The sequence below is a fragment of the Balaenoptera ricei genome, chromosome 12 (genome assembly GCF_028023285.1).
Source record: "Balaenoptera ricei isolate mBalRic1 chromosome 12, mBalRic1.hap2, whole genome shotgun sequence".
NCBI classification, from domain to species: domain Eukaryota; kingdom Metazoa; phylum Chordata; class Mammalia; order Artiodactyla; family Balaenopteridae; genus Balaenoptera; species Balaenoptera ricei.
The window spans coordinates 59,226,146-59,242,904 of record NC_082650.1 but is presented as its reverse complement, the minus strand read 5'-3'; positions in this window follow the sequence as shown (position 1 = coordinate 59,242,904).

Below are 16,759 nucleotides of genomic sequence, written 5' to 3'. Positions count from 1 at the left end.
ATAAATAAATAAATAATTTAAAAAATAAAAATATTCAAGATCTGAAAAGTTAGTGGGCTCTCCCTGGCCAGTTTTTGGATGAGATCCAGTAACTGCGAGGTAAGCAGACTATTGAAGCATCAAGGCTATCTTTATCCAGAAGGTACTTGTTGATGCCACAACCATTTGAACACTTTTTCCATGTCTGTATCATGTTCAGAGGGAAGTCAAAGCCCTCAGCCTACTGAGGGTGGGGAATTTTGCAGAAGAACCCTTCTTCTGAGCTGGAGCACCAGGCACAACATCCTTAGGCATGAATGAACCTGATTTAGATCTTCCTTTCCTGCCTCCACAACTGTTGGGAATTCTGAGAGAGCTGCCTTGGTGCTGTTGGAATGGAGAAGAAAGAGAGAAGGAAAAGAAAAGCAGATCTTTCCTGGGAAGGTTCAGAAGAATCCTTTCTCAGATTTGTACCCTCAGTAGGCAGGCCAGGGACTTTCAAGATTGGACCTTAATCTTAGGCGATCCAGGCCTGCAAAACCTGCTACGTAACCAGGCAGATGCAAATGCAAATCCTTTTTGAAGGGAAAAACAGCCATTCTAGGCCTCAGAAAATCCTCAAAATATTTTTGAAGGCAATGGCCAGCAAAAAGTCAAAGATACAAGCATTGCATGTATGCTGATTGAAATGGATTAAAGACTTAAATGTAAGCCCATACACTTTAAAACTACAAGAAGAAAACACAGGGAAAATGCTCCTTGACACTGGTCTTGGCAATGACTTTTTGGATATGACATCAAAAGTGCAAGGAACAAACACAAAAGTAAACAAATGGGACTACATAAAACTAACAAGCTTCTGCACAACAAAAGAAACAATCAGCAAAATCAAAAGGCAACTTATGGAATGGGAGAAAATATTTTCAAACCATCCATCTGATAAGCAATTTATATCCAAAGTATATAAGGAACTTATACAACTCAATAGAAAAGGCCCAATTAGAAACTGGGTAAAGGACTTTAATAGACATTTTTCCAAAGAAGACATACAAATGGCCAACAGGTATATGAAAAGATACTAACCATCAGGGAAATGCAAATCAAATCCCAATGAGATATTTTGTCATACCTGTTTGGGTGGCCACTATGAAAAAAATAGAAAATAAAAATTGTCGTCAAAAATATGGAGGAAAGGGAATCATTTTGCACTGTTGGTAGGAATGTAAATTAGTGCAGCCACTATGGAAAACCGAGTGGAGTTTCTTCAAAAAATTAAAAGTAGAACTACCAATCCCACTCCTGGGTATACAACTAAAGGAAATGAAATCAGTATCTTGAGATATATGTACTCCCATGTTCATTGTAGCATTATTTACAATTGCCAAGACATGGAAATAAGCTAAGTGTCCACTGATGGATGAATGGATAAAGAAAATGTGATACACACACACACACACACACACACAGAGGAATAATATTGAGCCATAAAAAGAAGGAAATCTTGCCTTTTGTGACAACATGGATGGACCTTGAGGGCACTATGTTAAGTGAAATAAGTCAGAGAAAGACAAATACTGTATGTTCTCACTTATATGTAGCATCTAAAAATGCTGATCTTACAGAAACAGAGTAAAACGGTGGTTACCAGAGGCTTGGGAGTGGGGGGAGAAATGGGGAGATGTTGGTCAAAGGGTATAAACTTCTAGCCATAAGATGAATAAGTTTTGGGGATCTAATGTACAGCATGGTGACTTTAACAGTATTGTATTATATACTTGAAAGTTGTTAAGAGAGTAGATCTTAAATATTATTACCATAGAAAATGGTAATTATGTAGGTGGATGGAGGTATTAACTAGCCTTTTTGTGGTAATTGTTTTGCAGTATGTACATGTATCAAATCATCATGTTGTATACCTTAAATATGTTATATATCAATAATATCTCAATAAAGCTGGAAAAAAAGAAATGTGGTATATACATACAATGTAATATTAGTCAACCATAAAAGTGAAGGAAATCCTGTCACATGCTACAACGTGGATGAACCTCCAGGACGTTAGGCTAAGTGGAATGAGCCAGTCACAGAAGGATAAACACTGCACGATTATACACATATGCAATATCCAGTGTAGTCAAACTTACCGAGAGTAGAAGGTGGTGGCCAAGGGTAGGGGTATGGGGAAATAAGGAGTTGCTGTTCAGTGGGAATAAAGTTTTAGTCATGCAAGATGAAAAAGTTCTAGAGAGCTGCTGTACAGCATTGTCCTTATTCAACATTTAGCACTGTACTGTTCACTCCAAAATTTGTTAAGAGGATCGGTCATGTTATGTGTGTGTGTGTTTCTATCAGAATAAAAAAATGTATGTGAGGACAAAATGAGTGCTTGAAAAATGTGGCAGAGTGAATGTTTCATGTTCTAGAGGGAATATTCCAGTCAGTAGCCTGTTGGTAAAATATGTTCACACACAAAAAAGTAATGTCAAAATTGAAAAAAAAAGGGAGATATAATTAAGATAGTAAAAAAGCAAGGCTCACAGGATATTTCTAAGACATATAACCAGCAAAAGGCTCTTGTTCAGAATATATAAAATATGTATACAAATCAATCAGAAAAATGTAGACAGTTCAACAGAAAAATGGCCAAAGATTTCAATAGGCATTTATAGGTATCCGACGGTGAATAAACATTTTCTAAGGTACTCAGTACACATTGGTGATAAGGAAAAGGCAAATTAAAAAACACAATATACCCTCAGATTGGTAAAAAAAAAAAAAAAAAAAAGTGAAGTTTGAGAGTTCCAAGTGTTGGCGAGGATATGGAACTGCAGAAACTCCTACCACTGGCGGGGGTATGAATTGTTATACCACTGTGGAAAACAGGGAAGCATTATTGATTAAAGTTGAATAATTACATATTATCCTATGACCCAGAATCTTCCCCCTAGGTGGGATATAACTAGAGATAGACATGTTTATATGGACCAGGATAAGTGCTCCAGAATGTTCACAGAAATATTTATTTAAAATGTCTTAAACTGAAAATAATAAAAATGCCCATTAACAATGGGATGGATAACTAGACTGTGATATATTGATACAATGAAATACTGCACAGCGCTAGAAGGGAACAGACTATAAAAACACACAGTAACATGGATGAATCTAATAACTTAAGGTTGGGCAAAAAGCAAAAGTTCATGAAGTATGATTCCATTTAGAAAGAATTTTAAAACACAGGCAAAACTAATCTATGTTATTAGGGATACATATAATAATGATAAAAATATAAAGAAAAGCAAAGAAGTGATAACTGGAAAAGTCAGATTGATGGTCACCTCTAAACAGAGGGTTCTGTGGATGGCTCTGCAGGTTATATTAATAGAAAAATAGTTTTTAAAAAGCAGTCTAATACAATTTTATGAATGGTGGGTGTGAGACTAATTATGATGAGCTCAGGTGTGTGTACTGTAAAGCAGGACATTGCTACTTGAATAAGCAAAATTACATCTAAATGACAATCCACACAATGAATAGCTAGTGGCCATAAAACGTCTTCCCTAATCTTAAAAATAAATAAATAAATAAATAAATAGCAGTCTAACATCTGACCACGTGGTTTCAAGGCAATAATCTAAATTTCTGCTCTTCCTTCTTTATTAATACTTATTTTCCTCTTAATTTTCTGTTCTCTTTTACTTTTCTATTCAGTTACTTCAAACCTTAAAAATCAGCTAATATAAATGTTAACTTTGTGTTTTTGTTATGCTGAAATTTGATGCCAAAATGTATGTAAAAAATTAGCAAAAAGTTATTTTCAGGCAAAACAGCTATACATGACTGACGGGTTGAACTCACTGAAGAATTTCATACGGAAAAACAATTACAGTCAGTGACCTCATGTTGTTTTTTTTTTTTTAATTTTTAAATTTTATTTTATTTAGTTTTTTATACAGCAGGTTCTAATTAGTTATCCATTTAATACATATTAGTGTATATATGTCAATCCCGGTCTCCCAATTCATCCCACCTCATGTTGTTTTAAAAAAAACAAACGCCGGCTATTTGAAAAAGTCAAGATGATTAGTTTATTTCGATCTTCATTCTGTTATTTAGATCATGAAAAACCATGATGTTTAAGACTGATTTTGGGGGATACACAAAATCTAGTGTTCAAGATACGAGGTGAAAATTTAACCTTTATGACAACTGTTTTTTAGCATTTCCACAATTTTCAAAAAGAAAATATGGATTATATATTCAAATTAACAGGTTTGGCGAACATAGGCACTTTTGGAAATGATTTAAGTTTAAGACAGGCAAACTTTTTCCAGTGAATTACGTATAGCAATCCATTATCTCCCAAATCATTTATGTATTTCAATATCTCTTCTCCAAATATAATCTACAGGAATATAACTCCCCAAGGTTTAGCCAACATTTCGCTGTGTGTTTCTAAGACTTAACAGCCTCACATCTAAGATTTGGGAGTATAATCTACTATATGGCTATATGTTAATTTTTTTTTAACATTTAACAAATGTTAAAAATGTTATTGACGACTCCTGGGCTGTTTGAATCTCAACCCAAATCTCTTCAGCCTCACCCTTCCATCTCTCTGTGCCTCTTGCTTTATTTATCTCCCAGCTCTCAACTTTTCCGAGGAAGATGGGAACTTCAGAGAGTGGGAAAGGAAGTTATCTGTAAAATAATACTATGTGTGGAAAGAGCTCTGAAAGTAAGCTGTAACCTTTAATCTAAAACCTTTACTCATGTCACTAAAAACCTGACAGAGTAAGAGCCCTGTTACCTTGGCTGTGACTGTTTTTCCTGGTATCAATCAAAACCTCATGCTTAGCATCTGCTGTAAATGTTAGAATTAGAAATAAAGACAAATTGATGCATCTATGAAAATTCTGTCCAAGTAAAATTTTGTGAATCCCTCTGTCATATTTATAAGAAATTTCTTATTTTATCAATTCACTTAATTTCAAATTTGAGAAATTAATCAGTTGAATAATAAATCCATGTCAAGGAAAATAATCTCCTCATTCTTCATCTTGTCTTGTCAGCTGTGGCAGGTAGTGGCCTGCTTGCCCTCCAGGTATATGACTCCTAAACATGAAAAGCTAGTGTCCAACAATATTTGGTGTTTCACCAGGTTCACAGAGTACTATATACCTATATTTCTGTCCTTAATAGACACTACTCATTAGTTAAATATATAGGAACAAAATATTAATTCACTGATGGCTGCTATATATAGCTGTTGAAAAGTTTCAAGCATTATTATTAAATTGTTCATATTTTAAATGTTACTAATGTTTACTCAGAAGGTTATTTTTAAGAATCTTTTAGATAAAGAATGTCTCAATTGTTAAGTATGATTTCCTTATATCTAAGGGCCATTTTCATCCAGGTCAACTGCCCTCTAACTTTACAACAAAAGCCAATGCTTAAATAAGACTAACTTAATAAATACTCTTTTGCAGGAAACCCCCTGTGCTATCTCTGTCTGTCTTCAGGTGATTCCTCTGGAGCGAACCCATCCACCCAGGTAATAAATACTTTCCCTTGAAATTTTCTGGGTATAAAACTATTTCTCACTTATTAAATTGCAAATTTTGGCACTTATTTGGAATATAACCCCAGAAAACTGGTCTTAAATAGTTGAGAATGCCTTTTTGTAGGAAAGTTTTTTTTTCTTAAAAAAAGGAAATTTATGCTTGTGAGGTTGGTGTTGAAAGAAGACTGACAGTGTCAGTTTAATGTATTGTGCTTCACATCGTTTATATACACTGACGCTTTCATACATATACAATTTATTCATGATGACTAGGACAAGCAAAAGGAGGAATGAATTTCAAGGAAATTAGATTTTTTTTAAAGAAAAAAGAAAGTGTTAAGGAGTCCGAAAAGTGATAAGAAAATGTATATGGCAAAGAGGAGTGTGATGCAGAAAATAAATCAAAAGAACTAACAGATGATGAGTGTAGTTACATCAGAGTGATAATATCACACAATTTTGATATTTTAAGAAATGAATCCTAAAATAATAATCCTCAACTACTTTTCAGTAACCATACCCATGATGATGGAATTAAATGAGCCAGATTTAGGGCTACTTGTCTTATTACTGTTTTCAAGTTAAATATCAAAAAAAAACAATCATCTGGGGAAAAAAGCCTGCTGCTAATAACTAGTAAAGTCATTAAGGATGTTTCAATAGCCACAAAGCACAAAATATAACAATTATATATACCTGCCTTCACCCCTGCCCATATATCCACACACACCTATGAGTCCCAGTTGTATAGATTTGCTCTCCAAGTTATGGCCCGACTAACTGGAGGATCTCATTATTTTTCACCTGATCCACCCATCTCCTTCCATTCTACCAAACCTCTCTTTGGGGAATCTCTATCTTAATGATCTCTAGGCATGCTCTACTTTAAGTCATTCATTCACTCAACAAACATTATAGTGTCTATAGCAAAGAACAAAACCAACAAGATTTCCACCTCCTGGAGTTACATTCTAATATTTAAGGGTTTATGGTTATGTAAGTGTACCACATTCTGCCACTTGCAATCTGTAACTTTGGTTAAGGAATCTAAGTCTCAGTTTCCCCATTGGTAAAACAGTAATAAGAACAGTACCTATCTCAAAGTATGGTTTTGATGATTAATGGGATAATATGAACAAGTGCTAAGAATAAGGTGTTCTAGTAAGTGTTCAATTAATATCAGACATCATCATCATCATCATCATCACCATGCAGGAGAGTTTGCTTACTGGGGTATAGGACACTGGGATGGGGATAGAGTGGGAAGAGTTGTAGGAATACGAGTCGTGAACCAAGACAGGGCTGAGGCTGCCACTTTCAATCTTTAATCTACAGTGAGTGGGTTTAGAAACTTAACAGGTAAACTGAGGCATATTAACATTTTTTTTTTCAAGAATTTATTTGAGCAAACATCGATTCAAATCAGGCAGCACCAAACCGACAGTGGTTAGGAGTGCTCCATTGACAGGAGCTAGGGTTTTTTTTAATAGAGAAGATGCAGAAGCAAAGCAAGGAAATGATTTGATTGACTATAGCGGAAGCGACTGCCTTATTTGGGAAAGCCCAGTTGGCTATTTGTGGCTGGTTGTTTCATTTTCTTGGATTCCAGTGCATTAACTCTGGCTTAGTTTTTGGTCTGCTTATGTAGGCTACCACGGCATTAGAGCCACCTCCTTGTTTGATTACTTTAACAAAACATAGTACCATCTTTTAGCTCAGAACACCTCAGGCAGTCGAGAGGACCAGAAGAAAAAGCATCGCTCTCATGACCCCATCTCTCTCTATTGATTGTCTAGACAGCAGCTGCAATAACCCGATGTAGACATGGGAAAACCAGGCTTGGTCACCTCCCACAGGTAGAAAGAAAACCTCCTGGGGATCACTCTACCTCTCACTTCACAGTTTTCAATATACCTCTGAGTGAAAAGGAGAAGTTGGAGAGAAGAGACTAGTGAAGTTTGTCTTGATGAATACACCATGATTGGGTGATGGTGCAAAAATACGATCAAATTGGCTGGGAGAGAGTGGTTTTTTGTTTTTTAATTAAAGTACAGTTGACTTATGATATTATATTAGTTTCAAGGGTACAACATAGTGAATTGATTTGCTATTTTTATGGATTGTACTCCATATAAAGTTATTATAAAATATTGGCTACATTCCCTGTGCTGTACATTACATCCTTGTAACTTTATTTCATACCTAGTATTCTGTACATCTTAATCCCCTTCACCTACCTTGCCCCTCCCTCAGCCCCTCTCCGCTAGTTTGCTCTCTGTAGCACATGACCCTGCAATTCCACTCTTGAGTATTTATACAAATGAAAACACTAATTTGAAAGGATGCATGCATCCCAGTGTTCATAGCAGCACTATTTACAATAGCAAAGATATGGAAGCAACCTAAGTGTCCATCAACAGATGAATGAATAAAGAAGATGTGGTATATATATACAATGGAATATTACTCAGCCATGAAAAAATTTTGCCATTTGTAACAGCACGGATGGATCTAGAGTGTATTATGCTTAGTGGAATAAGTCAGACAGAGAAAGACAAATACTGTATGTTTTCACTTATATGTAGAATCTAAAAAATGAAACAAATGAACAAATATAACAAAACAAACAGACTCACAGATACAGAAAACAAACTGGGAGTGGGTTTTAAACATACCCATCGGTTTATTTCTGCTGCTCACCCATTTCCTTAGGATAAGTAGTAGCTGAACACTGTAACTGGTGTAGCCTAAACAACTGAACTTTATGCTCGCCTTTGATACAAAGGCATTTCACTTTTAATCCCAGACATTCACAGCATTCTTCATTTAAATGCCTCTGCTAACTAAGCAGAGAGAAGTTTTTCTCCACTGAAAAAATGCAGGAATTGGATCTTACATTTGGTGGGCTGTGTAGACAGTCAGGAGCAGATGCAGGAGACTTGTAGGTCCTTCAGTTTATACAATGGGGGAGATGCTCTTTAAGAAAAACACAAAGTTACAAACAACTGCAAATATTTATTTAGAATGAGAAAAGACAGGATAGCACATTATAAATATTGAATAGCTAAAAATACCCCAAACAGAAAATCCAGGAAAATAATGTGATATTTTTATTCATTTCCTAACAAACTTCTAAAATACTTTTCTTCTGCATGTTTTGGTAGCATAAATTTAATTCTCTCTTCAAATGACAATGCTTATAATCTATCATCTATTCTCCGAGTTGAGAATCTATAGCCTTAGGAAACCATGTGATTTTTCACAAGTCTCAATCTTTTTATGTCTGAGTATTTTCAACCTATATGAAAACAAGCTATAATCTGGTGGACACCAACTCTGTGTGGTTTTGGGGCATCAACAAATGGCATTAGCGCCCTAGGAGATGAAGCCACCGCTGGTGATTGATGGGGTGAAGGGGCAGGGCTGCTGTAGGCTCTGCTTGTGTGAACAGGGCTGCTCTGCAGCTCAGTCCTTCAAACCACGGCCTACCCAGGCCCTTGTTCAAAAAACGCTACTGCAGAGTGCCTCCTGCTAACGAGCCAAATCTGTCAACTTTAAGGAAGCCTCACCTGTGGCTTTCTGACAGCGCTCCCCAGCTACGTCATGTTTGCCGACGCACCCACCTGACCTCCAGGTGTCTTCAGGCCCCTGTGTCTTACTTCAGCTCACCTTCTGGCAGTTTCTTTTACACCAGCACCTTCCAGTCTCTGCACATGGACTCCTCAAGCCTTGCTAAGGTAAGAGGTGCTGGCTGGGATCAGGGCGTGTTGCTCAAATTCCAGTTTTGCCTTTAAGAGATTTGCCTCCTTCTCGCCTCTGACACTTGCTGGCTCCTTGCCACACACGTTTCTTTGTTAGCAACTCACACATTCTACCACATCCAAAGCGATCTTAGGCTTATAGAGGCCATAGTGCTGATGCTTACCTGACTTGTTGATTTCCTTTTGACTTTTTTGAATCATTCTTTTTTTAAAAATTATTTTAGTTTTGGCTGTGTTGGGTGTTCGTTGCTGCATGGGCTTTCTCTAGTTGTGGCGAGCGGGGGCTACTCTTCATTGCGGTGCGCGGGCTTCTCATTGCAGTGGCTTCTCTTGTTGCGGAGCACGGGCTCTAGGCGCACGGGCTTCAGTAGTTGTGGCTCGCGGGCTCAATAGTTGTGGCGCACGGGCTTAGTTGCTCTGTGGCATGTGGGATCTTCCTGGACCAGGGCTCGAACCTGTGTGCCCTGCTTTGGCAGGTGGATTCTTAACCACTGCGCCACCAGGAGAGCCCCTCCTTTTGACTTCAATTTCACTTTTATTATGAGATTATATTTTGGTGATTTGGTTTGATGTAAGCAAATGCTTAACTTCTGATAAGCAACTAAGGTCTGGGATACAGTCTGACACGTTATCCCACTTATTCATGAATCACTCTCATAATGTGTGAACAAAAATTAGTTTTCCTCTGCTCAAGCAATATGTCTCATTTTAATTAGCACATTTGAAATCTCCTTTGACCTTGAACTATATTAGCTGGAGGGCATTTTCTTTGCAGATTTGAAAGCAGATTAGAGAGCCTAGATCTCACATTCTAGGCATTCTTTATCTATGACTCTTTAGAGTCTTAGGAAAACTCCAGCTTATCATCTTGCTAAAGAAGTTTTTTTACAGTAGTTGGAGAGAAATCCTGAAGGAAATATACTCTTTGCTTAGGGAGAACAGTGTATCTGTGAGACAGTTCCTGGGAGTTGTGGTATTGTCCAGAGAAGGGCTGCATCATTAGTTTCATGGGTCTTAGATACTTTTACTTTCATGAGCCAATTCCTCCATAAAAAATATTAAAAATTATGTTTTACAATTGTATTGGTATAAAGTTGAATGTAATCTAGGTTAGATTATATTTATTTTTCCTCCTCAATTTAAAAGAAATTAAAACATTTTCATTGGCCACTAAAACTATCGTGGGCCTTGGTGCTGTGGCTTCTTTGCCTAATGGATAAGTCAGTTTCACTTACCCTTACAATTAAAAAAAATACAGCAAAGTATTGAATCAAAAACCCAAAATTTCATACTATTTCCTCAGCTTTGTAATGAAGAAGAACTCACTTATTTAAAAACAAGGCTATTACCAGTTAATTAAAACACCTGAAGTTTACTAGATGACAAGTATCATTTATCACGCCAATCTTAAATCAGGGGCCATAGCATTACTTCCCTGGAAATAAATGTAAACAATGTAAATACTTGTAATATGTGGTAAACTCAAGGATTACACCCACAAATTGAATAGGCAGGGAACCTATTCTGTTCTTGATTCTTCAAGAACACTTGAAGAATCAACTTTAGCAGAGATTTCAATGTTATACGGCAGAGGTATGGAGAAATGTGAAAAAAATCACAGCTGATAGGCCTGTCTGGCAGGGTCATGACCAAGGCAAGGTAGATTTCCACTTCATTAACAACATTTCAGTCACGACAGGACAGGAAGATGCCCTTCCTCTTACTTGCTTGATGATGCTTGAAATTAATTTAACTGAGAATGTAGACTTTTATCGCATGGTATGAATGGTGCTTATAATGTGAAAACCCCTTAGAAAATGAAGTATTGTATTAAATGTGTGATGCAGAATTCAAGACTGCCATCTGAACCTTCTCTGAAAGCAGGTTGTGTTAAGGGGGGATGTCCTGATTCTGCCCAGCTTTTAGAATCTACGGGAGGCTATGGGAGGTCAAGGTAATTCATTAGAAGTATAGGTTATCCATTGGCCTTTCTTGAAGGAGGAAGGTAGCACGTTGTGGGGTTATGTGTGGAATACAGATAAAGGAGGCCAGGATACAAAAAAATGTACCTTCTTCACAATTTGTGCTAGCATTAGGCAATGGAATTTGTGAAGTAGTATTACAAAGTCCTGTTTTTCTGATGTTGGTTGGAATGCAGGCAGGGATGGAATTGGGAAGAGGAGAAGTGCCATGGCCAGAATTAGGTTAAGGGAACCAGCAGGGCTTCTGGGACAATTGTACAGGTTGTGCACTGATCAAAGGTGCTGCATCTAAGGGAGGGTTGTTCATTTACTTTGTAGGCATCATAGGTTTATATATTTATTAAAACATTTTTCTGGCTGATGGTAGTAGAGTATCTTGTTTTAATAAAATTAGCATATTATGTCCATTTTCTGACAGATGGGAGTCAAGTTACTTGGGGAAGGAGAGAGTCTCTAATTTGCAGAAAGGTACAAATAGGCTAGTAGTCCTGGACCCGCTAGGAAGGTCCCCAGCTCAAAAGAATTCCTGCATTTTGCCCTCATGTTTTATTCATCATTTTTTCCTATCACCTAATACAGTAGCACAGTATGCATGTGAAATTGACCTTTCCCAGCACCATACAGCCACAAGCCACATGTGACTTATAGAGCACTTGAAATATGGCTTGTCTGAATTGAGATGCACTGTAATTATAAAATACACACCAGATTTTGAAGACTAAGTATAAAAAATATAAAATAGTGCCTTAATTACAAGTTTATCTTGATTACAAGTGGAAATGATAATTTTTATATAATGGGTTAAATAAAATATATTATTAAAATTAATCTTACCTGTTCCTTTTTACTTCATAAATGTGGCTACTAGGAAATACATATGTGGCTTGCCTTGGTGGCTCATTTTTCTGTTGGACAGAGCTGCCTTAGAAGGCTGATTAGAGAAAATGTCCTTGATAATTTATACAATAGTTATTTACATTGTTATTCATTTAATACCTTTCAATTAATATAATTCTGATCTACCTCATATCTGTTTTAAGAATTATATGGGGTATAATCCTAAATAGGATTAAAGAAGAAAATTTCTGAAAAATTTATGTTCCTTCTTGGCAAAGACAGTTAAATTACAAAAAATAATAATTTTTTTATGACTTGGCACTTCACCCAGCTGATCTATAAGCTTTTATTTAGAGAAGAGAGTTTGTTGCTGAAAATCTGCTAGTGTTATTTAAGTAGTCTCATATGAACATAGTGGCTTATGTTTGGTTCAGATTTTGATTAGTTTGATCATTTCAATTTATATACTGATTATTCTGTTTTGCAGTTTATCTGTAAATTAATGAGAAAGAAAGCATTCTAAAAGCACACTGGCAGGCTTTACTCAACCAACTGTGGAGCTTTGTGAAATACTTGTTTCCAGGTAGATGACTCTCCCATGTGGATGAGTAAGACGGACCAAAGGAAGGTCAATATACTCCATCATACTCCATTGGATCTGGACCGTTCCCATGATAAGGAGAGATCACCTTACCTGGGAACATCTGGTTGCCAGCGCAAGGCAGGGCACGCTGAAACTGAGGCTGCTTTTGTATGGAAGTGTGTGGATATGTTTGTGTGTGTGTGTGTGTGTGTGTGAGAGAGAGAGAGAGAGAGAGAGAGAGAGAGAGGGAGAGGGAGAGGGAAAGAGAAAGGGAATTTTCTGATATAAGACTCCCAAAGACTAGACAGTACCACCAATAAAATACCATCTACATTGGGATTTTCAGGGATGAATCAAACCCTGGCTGACCTAAAAATTGGTAGTTAGGTATATAATAGCAATGAGAATGTGGAAAAATTCTTTATTTGTCAATATTCAGTGTTCCACTGACAGGTACTGATTACATAAAACTAATTTCCAAAACATCAAAGAAAAGATATATCAATTCAATATTAATTCAGATGGTACAACCCCAGAAGGGATGCATGAAAAACTAGTATTCATTTATGCTGCAGGTTTTATGATAAAAAGTCATTATGTATTTGAGTGCATGTCAAAGGAAACCCTTAGATAACTTAACGCTTCTCACAGATAGGTCAAATGCTCATAAAATAAGAGACATTTTAGTTTGACAATCAGCAATCCACTACAGTGAAAACAATGGTCTTCCTAGCTGCTAATCCTTAATTTGGTCATCAAAGATAATACTTCATTTCCTTATTTACTATCATCAATATTATTTTTAATATTCTAAGTACAGATTGTCCTAAGCTGTGGTCCAAATAAAAAAGTTAGCAATTCATGTATCTATTACTTACTAGTCTATATTGAAGACAAAAACAAAGATGTTTTATTTTTTAAAAAATCATGGGCACCTGACCACTTCCATCCTAGGCGCTTGAGCGCCCATCCTGGAAAGAAAAAAAAAAGTTGTTCGTTGCTGAAAATCTGCTAGCATTATTTAAGTAGTCTTATATGAACATAGTGACTCATGTTTGGTTTTTGTTTTTTTTTGTTTGTTTTGAGCCCGTACTTGGTTTTCATCCCAGACTTCTTAGGACTTGACCTTTCTCTCTCTAGAGTGAATTGAATGGTGCCCTCTGATAAGGAGTGTTTGTGGGAAAGAATGTTTGATATGAACCCAGCCATAGCCCAGAAAATATTCCTTAAACCACTAACATATTAAAAAAAATTCACAAAGGAATTAAGAGAACTTAGAGGTTTGTGTCATGATTAAGAGTGTAGGCTCTGGAGTCTGAATGCCTAAGACTAAATCCTGGCTCTGACATTAGCTGTGACCTCGGGCAGGTCACTTCATTTTTCTGTGCCTTAGAATATTCATCTGAAAAATGGGGGATAACAGTACCTACCCTCATAAGGGTTGTTTTGAGGATTGAATGAAATAATGCATGTAAAGCATTGTGCCAGACATATAGTAAGTGCTCATAAATAATAGCTGTTACTTAATTCTACAGTGCCTCACACTTCTATGCCCATAGTCTTTTGTATTATTTTTTTTATTGTATTTTATTTTTTGGCTGCATTGGGTCTTCATTGCTGCCTGCGGGCTTTCTCTAGTTGTGGCGAGCGGGGGCTACTCTTCATTGCGGTGTGCAGGCTTTTCATTGTGGTGGCTTCTCTTGTTGCGGAGCACAGGCTCTAGGTGCTTGGGCTTCAGTAGTTGTGGCGCACAGGCTCAGTAGTTGAGGTATGCGGGCTCAGTAGTTGTGGCATGCAGGCTCAGTAGTTGTGGCTCGCGGGCTCTGGAGCGCAGGCTCAGTAGTTGTGGCGCACGGGCTTAGTTGCTCCACGGCATGTGGGATCTTCCTGGACCAGGGATCAAACCTGAGTCCCTTGCATTGGCAGACGGATTCTTAACCACTGCACCACCAGGGAAGCCCAATGTTCTTATATTTTAGATACTTGTTTTGTCAGCTTGAATAATGTACCGTTCGACTCACATAGATGACACATGAGGCCATAAGTGAATTTACTCTACCTCCTACCTTCTTTCCCTCTTTCTCGTCTAATTTTTGATAGGTGTGTAGTTAAAAATGTTCAGGGCATATAACATGCCATCCTACCCTCTACACTTGCTTTGGGATTGGCTCTACAGTGAAATACATGCCATGCTCACCACCCTTCCTTTTGCTTTAGGTTAAGGAATTTTCCAAAATGTACACAAAAAGTAGGTGGCAGAGCCAGTATTTAAGCCAAAGTTTTGTACAAAATTTTATGTTTTTACCACTACATCATGCCTCTTGAAAGTAGAAATACACACACCCATACTTAAAAGAACCTATACTGAAAGCAAAAGAGATCAAGACAGTACATGGAAAAAGTAAGCACAAATATAAAAAGAGGTAAAAAAAGAAACATAATAAAATAGAAATAAATGGATAAATATGAGAAAGAGACTGAAAGTCACTTCACTGGCATAAAATATGCAAAAGTAAAAATGATTTAACATTTTTATGTGGGTACAAAAGATTATATATGTCTTTATATTTGCAAGCCAATAATAAATAAAATGAAGTAAGAGTTTAACAAGCCTAGAGAGAGTTAATCTTTTTTTTCCAAAAGGCATTAGAATAGACAACAGATTAGGGTAAAAATCATTAGAGTTAATCTGCATTCCTTGAACAAAGGCAGCTATAGACCCCATCAGAACCCATTTGATCTCTCAAGGGTAGGTTTCTTACAAGAGATTTCTGGTTTGGTTTTGTTTGGCTGATGTGGAAAATCATTTGAGATGCTTTTAACTTCCAGTTTGAGAAGAACCAACCCTAAATAGCTTAGCCCTAACAGAGAAGTCCAGAGATAGGGTGGTGGTTCCAAGATTGTTCATTTCAGTGGCCTAGTGGTGACATCGGGCTCCAGGTCCTTTCCATCTGTCTCCATTGCAGCCACCCTTGTCAGGTAAGCGTTTTCCAAGGCTGGTCCCCTCAGGGATACAAGATGGGGACAGCAGCCTTAAACACCACATCCTTACATACCCACAACAAAGGCAAGAAAAGAAACCATTCTTTTTTTGTAGACATTTTAAAGAATGTGCAGTCCTTTCTGAGCGGCCTTTCCTGCAGACTCCCCTCAAGTACTGATGGCTGGAAGTGCTACATGCTCATTGTTAAACCAATCAATGCTAAAAGGAGTACTAATTGCAATTCAGCTATTGGTCTCAAATAATCTAGATTCCCCCCTGCCCACCCTGGGGCTGGGGTTGGATACATTGTCCCCTGAGGCACACAGCCACCCAAACCCGATGCCAGGAGAAGGGAATAATCAACCAACAGCTCTTGTCATAGATGGAGACAGAACAGAAATACTTCACCCTTTACTCTCCACCAGCCCTGCCTCTCACTTTTGACTTTTAAATGCCAGTGAGGATCAGGATGAAGACACAACTCCATTTTTTTGCACATATCTTGTAACAGCTGATTGGGGCACGAGTTGGTACCATTAGGTATATAATCTTTCCCATATAATGAATAACACACTGGGTACCTCTTCAAGAACAGCCATAATAAATATTTGCCCTTAGCTAATGTTAAATTTTCAAGGTATTTATGAGTCAATGAAGAAATCAGGCTTAATGTCTCCATAAGCTAGATGGTATTCACACATACACACATAAGCAGTCACACTCACAAACACACCTGTGACTCCCAATGAGAAAAACAAACATAAAACACATGTTAAAAACAAGCATTTCCAATGGTCGAAGAGGGTCCAGGATCATATGTACAGAAGTATGCCCTACATTTTAAATGACTGCCTAGATTTTCATGAAAAAAGGGAAGCCAAAAACCAACATAGACAGGTAGAGTGTCAATTATAATAAACAAAATTCGTAGAATACTCTTAATGTGCCAGTTACTGAACTCAGCTCCTTATGTACATTGTCTCATTTAATTCACACATAACATTCATAGGCAGACATTACTATTATCTTCATTTTGCAAATGGGGATACTGAAGCTAAGAGGATGAGG